Consider the following 11,458-nt stretch of genomic DNA (forward strand, 5'->3'; position numbering starts at 1 on the left):
TCTTTCTTTCTTTCTTTCTTTCTTTCTTTCTTTCTTTCTTTCTTTCTTTCTTTCTTTCTTTCTTTCTTTCTAAGGCAGGGTCTCATGTACTCCAGGTTTTTTTTTCTGTTAAACTTTGTATATACCCAAGGACAGCCCTGAACTTCCTGATCCTTCTGCCACCATGCCAAGTTTTATATGATGCTGGAAATCAGACCCAGAGATTTGCCAAGGCTAGGAAAGTACTGTTTCTTTTTTTCTGGTTTTTCAAGGCAGGGTTTCTCTGTGTACCTAACATTCCTGAAATTCACTCTTTAGACCATACTGGCCTTGAACTCAAGAGATCCACCTGCCTCTGCCTCTTGCATCCTGAGATTAAACGTGAGCTGATATCACCATTCCTGGTGGGAAGTACTCTTTGAACTAAATCAACACCCTTGTGAAAGGCAATGAAAATCCATAACATGATCCCCAAATTTCTCTTCTTTCTCTATTAAATTTTTTGACCTCCATTGTCCCATTGTCTGTTAAGTGTTTTCAGACTTGTTTTAATCTGGTATAGCAAGGCATGCAGACATGGCAATGACCATTGCAGGGGGGGGGGGAAGATGGGGATTCTACTTTCCATTTCATAGAGAGGAGGCCAGGTTGTGAGGGAGGACTATCTGCATCAGTCCTGCCACAGCTCAGGAACCTCTTACACTGTAAAGAAACAGTCCAGGTGGGGTAGGTAGTTTGAGATGGGCTAGTTGGTCTGATCCCTGGCCTTGGGGTAATTAGAGTAAGGGGGGTGTGGTGTGGGAGGTGTTTAGGATTTGGGCTCTTGGTTTGTTGGTTAGTATGAAAGACTCACTCAGGGAGACATAGATGCCCTGTTGTGTCTCTGAGAACTAGGTTGATCTGGGAAGGATGATACTTAGGGTCAGCAAGGCTCCAGGTAGTAGGAATGTGAAGTGTATGAGATGCACAAGGACTGTTCCCTCACTTTGTGGATGTGTTTGCGGACATGGTTTGTAGTGGGCTAGAGATGAGCCACAGACACTGTGCAGGTTTGTATAGCAGCTATCCACTATCCACTCTCCTGCAATCAAGGCCAGGGTCTCAAAAGTCCAAATTTAATTATGGAATTAAAATTCCAAGTTGGGGAACTGGCAAGATGGCTTAGTGGTTAACAGCAATGACTGTTCTCCAAGTTCAACTCATAACTCCCACGTGACAGCTTATAGCTGTCTGTGACTCCAGTTCCAGGGATCTGACACCCTCACACAAACACAGGTAGGCAAAACACCAGTGCACATCAAATCAAATCATTAAAAATATCCTCCCAAATTGGGAAGAACCAACATATTTTAGGCTGTTCCTTCTCCTACCTTGAATCTGTTTTTTTAAATGTCTCTGCTCCCTGCCCACTAAATAATACCTTGGTCTTTCTTTTATTCTTTATTACTTGATCTTTCTATTTGCAAGAAGACATTCCTTTTATGGGACCAAAATGGCTTCATTCTGGTTTGTGCCTGTTAAATCCTAAAAGTTTGATGTCTTGTTGTATATATACAAGACACATTCAGCCTTTCCTTTGGAACAGATGCCAGATCCAATAAATTGTCTCCAATGAGCCAGCAGAACTGTTTATGACCACAATGAAAAGCCACTTGCACTTAGCATCTTCAGATGCTAATTATGAGTCTGTTGGTTCATCTTTCTTTCTCCACTGCAGGCTCCATGACGCCCAGCTGACACCACCACACAGAAAGTCTTCCTGTGTGTCCCCAGCTTTCTCCTCTGAGCAGGACCTCTGTCATACCTAGCTGTAGAGAAATGAGAGAGCTGAGATTAGTCTTTAAAATGAATAGACAAGGAGAGAGCTAAAATTGGGCTGTAAAATGAATAAATAAACAAATTTAATTAAAAATAAACAAACAAAAAGGGGCTCTGCAGAGTACTGTTATTTGTTCCTGCTTATAGGAAACAAGATTGCATTGTACCTCATTTTATGACATGGATGGTCGTGTGTTGAGTATGAAGCTGAACGCGTGAAGAACATCATAGACACTCATTAGGTTTCCCTTGACTGAATCTTCGAAATTAATACAAACTGTTTTGCCAAAAAGCTCACAATCAATAAATAAAGAAGATGTAGGAAATAAAAGGTTTGGTTGTTATCAAACCAAAAGGGCATGTGTAGATTCTGAAATAACTGATGCAGTAGTAAAGCCATACATTTTGAATTATGTTTATAGAAATCCCTAACTCTGTGAGTTGGAGGCAAACAGAAGCCCATCTTATATTTACACAGAGATAACAAGTACCAGAAACTTACCAGAGAGCCTGTGATAGGCCGTCAGAGCACTTCAGCTAGATTTATTAGAAAGATGTACTATAACGACATTACTGATGACAATCTTGGGACTGTCGCCACAAAGATTCATTTTGCCTGAATTGCTACCCATGAATTAATGCTCCGCTGAAATCAGTCGCATCATTGCCCACCCTATTTGTCCACCAGGGACCATCTCTGATATTTAAAAAGGTGAAAAATGTGGAGATTTCTGTGATATATGGAACAACTTAAATACTTGAGTGGAGAGGGAGTTATCATCCATAATAGTCTAGAACATTCTAGTATTCATGAAGCCGACGATGGGCTAGGCACAATGCCAGACCAACAGGATTCAAGAACGAGCTAGCGACCCCTAACCACTGGGTGCACGTCCCACTGTGCTTTCTCTCAGACAGCTGCAACTTTTAAGTCAGCAGCAAATGTGCAAAAATGTAAGTTTCCTAACTAGTAAAGGAAAGTGTCAGGGGTGATCATGAAAGGGAGGAGGAGTGGGTGGTGGAGCCATCCTGGGAACAAAGTCCAGGTGCACAGTTAGTGACTGTCACATGGGTGTCTCTTAGACTTGTCACTCGGTCAAGTCATGTGACACACATCTGACAAAGCTGTGTGAAGGCAGGAGGCTCTCTACATGCTGGGATCCAGGCCCTGCTCCACAGAAATCTAGGTATCTCTGCCTGACTGGCTTCTAATCTTTGAGCTAGAGTCATGATAATAAAGAATTGTGGTAACCTGCATGTGACCTCAGATAGGAGTTTAGGACAGAAATGAGGGAAGAAGCTGGTCAGGAGAGACAGTGGGAAAGACTAGAGGCAGAGGCTCAAATATTGAATGTCTTCAGGGGCTAATAGTTACTTGTTTATTGCTTTGATATGGAAACATTGAACAAACTATGATTTTTGACACAATGTGAATCATGGGTTTTGACACTATGTGAAGGACATAAATCAACTGGCCCCACTTATTTTAACTTTTTTTTTTTTACTCTGAGTAAATGCCTAAGATATTTAATCGAGATATCTAATTTATTAATATGCTAATGCAAACTCCTTAAAATGTATTTCTATATCAACACACACACATATATCATAAGAGAAAGGAGAGATAAATATGTATGGGAATATTAGAAATGTGGAAACATTAGAAAAGGCAGAATGTTGATTTGCTGTAGAGCCGAACATATTTTAACATACGTATCCTGCCCAATGACTTTCTAAGATGTGGCACAGTGGGACGAGGCTTTCACGATGCATGTAACTGCAGGAGCCTTTACTGAAATCTGCTTGCAGGGGTAGCGTGCTGGGTGGGGTCAATGAGACCTTGAACTATTAAACACCCTTCTTCGAGGATACTCACGCCCACCCGTACACTCGCTGTCAGGTGGCCATCCAGAATGATCTAGTTTGAGATCCTCTCCCCATTCAGTTCATATAGTAAAGGGGGTGGCCCTGGCTCATTGTGTGGGACGCTGCTTCCTGGCATTGCCTGCTTCCATGGTGTGGCCTCCTTCAAGGAATCTTTTTTTTTTTTTTTTTTAATTTGTTTCAGTTGTTGTGGGGATGGGGTTTCACTGGCGGAACCCACAAAAAGGCTGAATGTAAGTAAGGATACCTTTACGTTTAGCATTATTGCTGGGTACCGGATCCTGTAGACAGGTTGCATAGGAAGAGTCATTGACTAAGAGGTTTGGGGAGGAAGTCACCAGCATTGCTCAACTGTCAATGTGTAGCTAGAGGGATTTAAGAACATGGGGTCAACTTCTGTGGATTTCAGTGTCCTCTACTAAAAACGGAACTGTAAGCGTACCCAGGGAATGACACGTATGTGGCACATGTGTGATTACATTGCTGAGTGATCACCTGCTCACCGAGTTTAGAGCCAAAGATCCCTTCTAGATGAAATGTCCCCACTGATCACTCAGAACTAAGGAGCAGGATAAACCACTGTTGTTCCCACCTAAAAGGACAACTCTCGATGGCGTACATCCAGCACCTGAGGGGGTGTAGACATGGCTCAGAGGTTAAGACCTTTGGCTACTCTTCCAGACACCCTGGGTTCAATTCCCAGCACCCACATGGCAGCTCATAACCATTCGTAACTCCAGTTCCAGGGCATCAGAGAGTTTTTTCTGTCTTTTTTCAGGCACCCGTCATGGCATGTAACCACAGGCAAAGCACCCATACACACAAAATAAAATAATAAACAATTTTTCAAGGCACGGGGCTGTGGTTTATGCCTATAATCCAGGCATTAGAAAGCCAAAGAGGGCTTGTGAGTTAGAGGCCAGCCCAGACTACTCCATAGTGATTTCCTATCTCAAAAATAAAACCGACAATATAAACCACTATAAAAAAATATTGCTTGCTTCCCTGGTCAGTGCCATGAAGAAAAAGCGATGTAGTACTGTGGGGGAAGGGCAGTGGGCACAAAACTGACGTGGTTTTCCTCACCCCGTGGCACCCTGTAAAGGTTCGTTTGGGCTTTGTGGCTTCTCAATCCGGACAGTTAGGAACTGACTTGTAAGCAGAATGAATGACTATTCCACAGCAGTCAGGGTAGGAAGAGCCCTAAGCTACGGGATGGCTCCAGAACCTCATCCTACTATGGGACACATGTGTTGAGGAGGGCTGAGGCGGGCTCCAGTCTCTCATCTTTACACCCTGCTGGCTAGTGAGTGTGCTGGGCTGGAGGTGTATATGCCTCAGCCTGCAGAGTGTTATCACTGTTTTCAAGTACCAATTAATAAGAAAGCCAATGCTCGCCGGACTCCAATGACCTCCAAGGACTCTGCTGCTGTGGCAGAGTCGATAGGATGAGAGCATCCTATTAATAGTGAACATCCCAAATAGAGTGAACATCGCTCTGCAATTGAGTGGGGCCAGCCCCATGCTCCACTGTGCTAAGGAGCTGACCCTGGGCTACCCGTGGCATGACTATGGCCAACCAGCTTCTTGCATTTCATCCTGGAGCATTCTACCCACTCTTCGAAGTGAGCAAGCAGAGATACCTAACTTAAGACTGAAAGTGGACTCTTTGTGATAAAATTCTCTTAAGCACTCCGGGGCTGGAGCATCTGCATTTCACCTGAGCCATTGCAGAGAGGTCCCCTCTAGATGGGAGGAACTTGAGGCGACAAGCTAGGAACATGGCTTGGTAGGCTAACTGCTGGCTGCCCAAGCACGAGGGCTTAAGATCAGACCTCACAGCTCCCACAGAAAGAGATTGGTGAGTAGGATGCCCCTGTGGCTTCAGCATGTGGATAGGATGGGGAGACTTGGAGGAGCCCAAGGGCTTGCCAGCCACCGGGCCAGGCTATAATGTTGAGATGCAGAAAATAAGACAGAGAAGTGATTAAGCAAGAACCTTAATGCCAACCTCTGGCCTACACATACACTCACAAAGGTAGGCACACTCCCAATCTCTCTCTCTCTCTCTCTCTCTCTCTCTCTCTCTCTCTGTCTCTCAAATACACCAGGAGGAGGGAGGATGAGAAAGCTTAAGACCCAAGACCCAGAAAGGTCCTTGTGGACACTCAGAAGTCACACTGAAAAGACTTTTAAGGGACAACTGCTCGGTTGGAGCTGAGAAAGAAAGAATGTTTCTCTCTCGGAGGCACATGAAATACTGCATTATCAAGATGGCCTTGCCTGACACAGTTGTAGGGAGACAATACCTGAATAGCCTTCTTCTTCGTGAGTGGAGCCATGCCTCAGGAAAAGAGCTCTGAGGGAAAGTTCTAATTACATCCCATTGCTTAACAGTTGGGTCAGTTGCACAGTTAACCTTTCCAGCCTGTTTCCCCAGGTGTGAAACAGTGACGGAGCTGATTTATGGCATTTGGGTGGCTATGTGGGAGGAGGTATGTGAAATGGTTAGAGCGACTGTCTTGCATTCTGCTGATGTGCGCTATGAGCCACGCTGAACTAGTTTAGGGACGAGGGTGCTGCTGCTGAAGGGGAAGGACTGTGGGAAGCCACAGCGAGAGGTTTCCGAATCTTAAATGCCAATCAAATTCGTTAGGAGCCACCAGCCACGCTCCTTCACTTGTGAGGGCCTTCACAAGGCTTCTACATTATGACCCCTGGGACGGACGTCAAGTACTCATGGGTGGACAGCAAAATGTAAGGATATCACAGAGCCAGTCAGTGTTCTGGGAAAAACGAAGTTAGTGAAGGGCCCCCGTTGAGCTGTGCAGGTGAGATTGAAGGGTCCAGCAGGAGACGCTTCCGTGTCCTGGAACAGCAATGCTGAGAAGCCTCCTCTCTCGCTGGGATGTGCTACAGAGCAGGGATGATCAGAAAGGTGTTATTCCTGGACTTCTGCCAGGAGGGAAGCTAACAGGGCTGGTACGGGTGACGGGGGACGTGGTTACTGCAAAATTTGCTACACAGCAAAAAAATGAGAGCAAGCAAAAATCTACCAGCCTGACTATTTCCTTAGCTTCCAAGGATGCTCGAAATGTGTTATGCACATACAAAGTGTGTTGCGCACAGTAGGTCTGGCTCATCTGGCTCACACTCGCCTTCCACTTTGGAGCTGAACCGACACAGCTGATAATAAGTTACTGGTTCTAAGACTTAAGTACACATTGGAATCACCTAGGTAGATTTATGAACTGCTGGCGACTATATTTCACCCCTGGAGAATCTTAATTTAATTGGTCTGGAGATTCCCCCAGTGGCTTTAAGGAATGGCAAAGCTTGAGGATTACTGCCCACTACTGAAATCAGCTGGGAGTCTCCAGCCTCATTAAGTGAGGACACGTTTATCATACAGGTTTTCATTAAGCCACGGGGAGTTAGAGCTGACACAAGCTAGAATTGTGCTGTCCACCCCTTAGTATTTAATCTAAAATAATTACATTCAGGTAAGTTTTAAAAATTAGTGCCTATGTCCCACTGGCTGCATTTAAAAAGATGTATATGGCTAGTTACTGCCTTTTGAACCATATAGAGCATCGTGGGAAGTTCTATCAAGCAGCCCTAAGAAAGTGTCAGGACCTCCAAGCTAAGTGAGCAGAGACTCTAGGCAGTAAGGCTTGGGGTAAACATCAGGAAACCTGAGCCTCCCATACAGAACATCCATGAGGACAGAGGCATTCAGTACCTGAAGACATATTTGAGGCCTCAGGTATATGCCAGCCCGTTGGATGATTGGATACTCCAGACACATAGAGCCAGTATCCCTCAAAGCTGGTAATGAAGAGAGTGAAAACCTGAGGCCTGTCACTGACACTGTAGACTCCTCTGAAGGCACCGGCCAAGCGGCACTCACGTTACTGACTTCAGGACCACACTTCCGGGAAAGGTGACGTGCTTCTGCTGGCTGCTTTGAACAACATCAGAGTCCCAGGAGGTGTCCACCGCAACAGCAATGTCCAGCTTTGTGTTCAACAACAGGTTGCTCCCGGGGCCCTATGGCAGAACATCTCTTGTGCCAGAGGCTCATATATGGAGAGATGACCAGGTGCACAGCAGAGGACATGAATGGAGGGCTCAATGAACTGATGGCTGGAGAAAGCCCATTGCTATCCTCCTCAGTCTGCTCCAGAGAGTTGCAAGGTCTCCCTGCATGGGAGACAAAGGGTGCCAGCTTGGAGAGGCATCTCCGAGAGGCACCAGGCTGGATGTTTCTAGAAAGAAAGATGCATTCCTTTCCTAGCTCTGCCTTAAGTAAGTGCCACTAGGTGGGTGGCTTAAAAGAAACATGAATTCTCTCAGGTTCTGGGTGACAGTTGAGGTCCCGAGACAGAGCGGTGGATTTTTTTTTCCTGCCAGCCCAGCCATCTGTTTTATTATAGAAACTTTATGTGGTTTAATAGGCTCTCTTGGAAGTTAATATGGTTTGAAAAATTGCCTGCAATAAATCCTTTCTTTCTTGCACATAAGCTTATCCGTTCTTCATTCAGAGAAAATTAGTTTCTCTCTATCCACCTTACATAAATATGGGGGAGAAAAGTACTTAAAGAATATCAGTCTGAGGGAGTATCTAGTTTTGAACCTGCCCTAGGGACATGGTGAAGTCCTCTGGTCTATGATGTCATTCTTCACCAGACCTGTTCAGAACAAGGGTCTTTATGCTCTTGGAAACTCCAGCGCACTCTGACTGGCCTCAGGGGTTGGTGCCCACCTTTGTCCCCTCCCCATTCACACCAGTGAGTTTTTAAATTTACATTTATTCATTAGGCAGCACACAGGTCATGCTGTAGGTACAGGGGTCAAAGGACAACCTGCAAGAGTCAGTTCTCTCCTTTCACCATGCAGGTCCTAGGTGGTTTGACGGCAAGCTCCTTTATGAAGAAAAGCTTCAAGTTTGCAAGACCAGTGGTTAACATACAGGTTAAACACCGAGCTCCAGAGCACGACTGCCTGGGTTCAAATCCACCTTTGTTACTTGGAAGCTGAGTATAAATGGAAAGTTATGGCTTTCTCCTAGTGAGAGGTGGCTCAGTGGTTAAGAGTATTTGTCATTCTTACAGAGGACCTGGGTTTGAATCCCAGTACTCACAAACACTTGTAACTCCCATTCTAGGCAGGGAATCTGGCACCCTCTTCTGGCTTCCCTGAATACTGCATGCATATGATACACAAACATACTGGAGCACACACAAAGTAAACTTTGTGTTGACTTCTCAGACCCAGAGGGGACAGGAGCTTTACAAAAAGGACAACAAAGCCAAAAAGTCTGGGCCCAGGGGGGCCTGCAGAAACTGATGCACCAACCAAGGACTATGCACAGAGAATATCTAGACCTCCTGGTCAGATGTGCCCCATAGGCAGCTCAGTCTCTATGTGAGTAAGGTCTCCGAGTAAGGGGAGCAGGGGCTACCTCTGACATAAACTCAGTTGCCTGCTCTTGATGACTTACCCTTGGTGGTGGCCTTGCCAGGCCACAGAGGAAGCAGATACAGGCAGTCCTGATGAGACGTGATAGGCTAGGGCCAGATGGCAAGGGAAGAGGATTACCCCTTTCAGTGGACTAGGAGAAAGGGTTAGAGGAGGAAGATGGAGGGAGGGAGGGAGGGAAGAAGGGAGGGAGGGAGGGACCAAAATGAGTTGAGGAAGGTGTCTACAATCAGGATATAAAGTGAATAAAATTGTAAAAAATAAAAATTAAAAAAACATTGACTTCTGTTAGTGTTAATTATGCCTCAGTAACACTGGCCATGTTTTAAATTAGTGTCCATGGTATGGCAAGCCTTCTGAAAGTGTTGTTGGAAAGTCATTGTATTAAAAACATTGGAGACAAAGTGTTGTCAAAAAGGATTGTATTAACTGTGGTCATTCGAAACTGGATTCTCTCCCCACCTCACTATAGCCTAGCTACATTTACCTTTCCAGGGAAGAACGTGAATAAACATGAAATAAGGGCCAGTGATGCAGTCAGTCAGCAGGCTGAGTTCAAGAGCCTATACTACATCTATCACCTTGCACATATGATCAGGAATTGTCCTGGATGGAAAAGACTATGAAGCTACCCTACCTGATTGTTGCAAAAACCAAAGTTCCCATAAGGGTAGGGAGGTGGCTCAATGTGTAAAGGCACCTGCAGCTTAGCCTGGTGACCGGAGTTCAAGTCCCTAGATCCATCCATGTAATAGAAGGAGAGAAGTGACTCCTACAAGGTATCCTCTGACCTCCGCACAAGTGCCCGCACATGAACACACACATACACAAACGAATGTTACAAATTATTTAAATGGATAAGTGCATGTCCTGAAAATTCTAAAGCAATATGAATATATCAGTCATGATAACAGTGGAAGAGAGGGGCTAGGTAAGCATTGCTGTCTTTGCAAAGTGGGCAACAGAGAGCAAACAAGAGTAAACCAGACTTTAACAGTAAGAAGAACTTCATCTCTTTAGTTCATAAACACTGGCAAGCCCAGCATGATTAACTGGGCATGCAGAGAATGCTGGTGCATGAGAGATCTGGGAGAGGGGAACGGAAAGGATGAGGGCCCCTGTCACCAAGTCCCAGCACATGCCCTCTTGGTAGGTGTGGGAGGAAGGCTCTTTGGCAGCACCTGTATGTGTAGGGGCAGCCCGTATCTCCTTGTTCTCCTGTCCCCTCATTTTCTGCCCAGCTCTCCCTCTGGTGAACCCCTTCCAGAAGACAGCCCAGGAAACCCAATGTGTAGAGGTTAGCTTCTTCATGGAGTAGGACAGAAAGTTGCAGACATGGATCTGGGAAAGGGAACAAACAGGAGGCAGAAAGAACTACAGCTGATGGCATGATGGAACAAGTAAATGCCTTGCATCCTCTAGTCTTCTAATTGACTTGCTGAAGAGAAAACAAGAGCCACAGGTTGTAGTGGAAGAGTAAATGTCTACCTAATGAAGAGCATACTTGAAAACAAAGGCAGCTTGGTCTTCACTCTCATGGCCTCCTGTAGAGTTTTGATCCAAGTCCGGCAACATAGCTACCCTGGCAAGAGGTCACATCCAAAGACTTAGGTCTATGTGATCAGGCTAAAATAAAGACACACCTTTAGTACACACCTTTAACTCCAAACAAAGACATCTAATTGAGGGACAGACAAAATGACAAATCAGAGAAAGATTTGACAGAATGAATCAGAGATAGGATACACCCAACTCTCACAAAAACAGACAGGAAAGAGAAGCTACTTAAGAGCAAAGAAGAGAGAGAGTAGGGGAGTTTGTGGAGAAAGTCCAGCAGAGTTTGGGAGTACAGTACAGCTGGGTGCAGTTCAGTTGAGTTCAGTTCAGCTAGTGAAGTTCAGTTCATGCAATTCAGAGGCAGTTCCCAAGCAGAGCAATTCGGTGAGAAGTGGAGAGAAGCCAGTTTGAATCAGTCTGCTTGGCGAGGAGTTTTGATCCAAAACAGCTGAGTTGAACTAGCTAGCCAGAGTTCAGAAAAAAAAAAAAAAAAAAAAAAAAAAAAAAAAAAAAAAAAAAAAACAGAAAGGGTGAGTTTATTCAGCCATAAGACTCAGAGGTTGAAAACATTCTAGGCCTAGGTTGGCAGACAGAGGCTAGAAGCAGAAGCCTTCAAGGTCTGGGCTTACAGAAGATCAGATTGTATGGAAGCTAGAAGCTTCCAGGCCAGGCCTAGGCCTAGGCATTGTTAGATAAGAAAGAAAGAAAGAAAGAAAGAAAGAAAGAAAGAAAGAAAGAA

General features: G+C 45.0%; 1 protein-coding gene across 2 annotated transcripts in view; it reads left to right on the top strand.

The window, feature by feature from the left end:
* Cpne4 (copine 4) overlaps window positions 1-11,458 on the top strand; it is a 447,351-nt gene that overhangs the window by 273,134 nt on the left and 162,759 nt on the right. The window lies entirely within an intron of this gene.

Source organism: Psammomys obesus, unplaced genomic scaffold (genome assembly GCF_907164565.1).
Source record: "Psammomys obesus unplaced genomic scaffold, mPsaObe1.curated_primary_1811, whole genome shotgun sequence".
Classification (NCBI taxonomy): domain Eukaryota; kingdom Metazoa; phylum Chordata; class Mammalia; order Rodentia; family Muridae; genus Psammomys; species Psammomys obesus.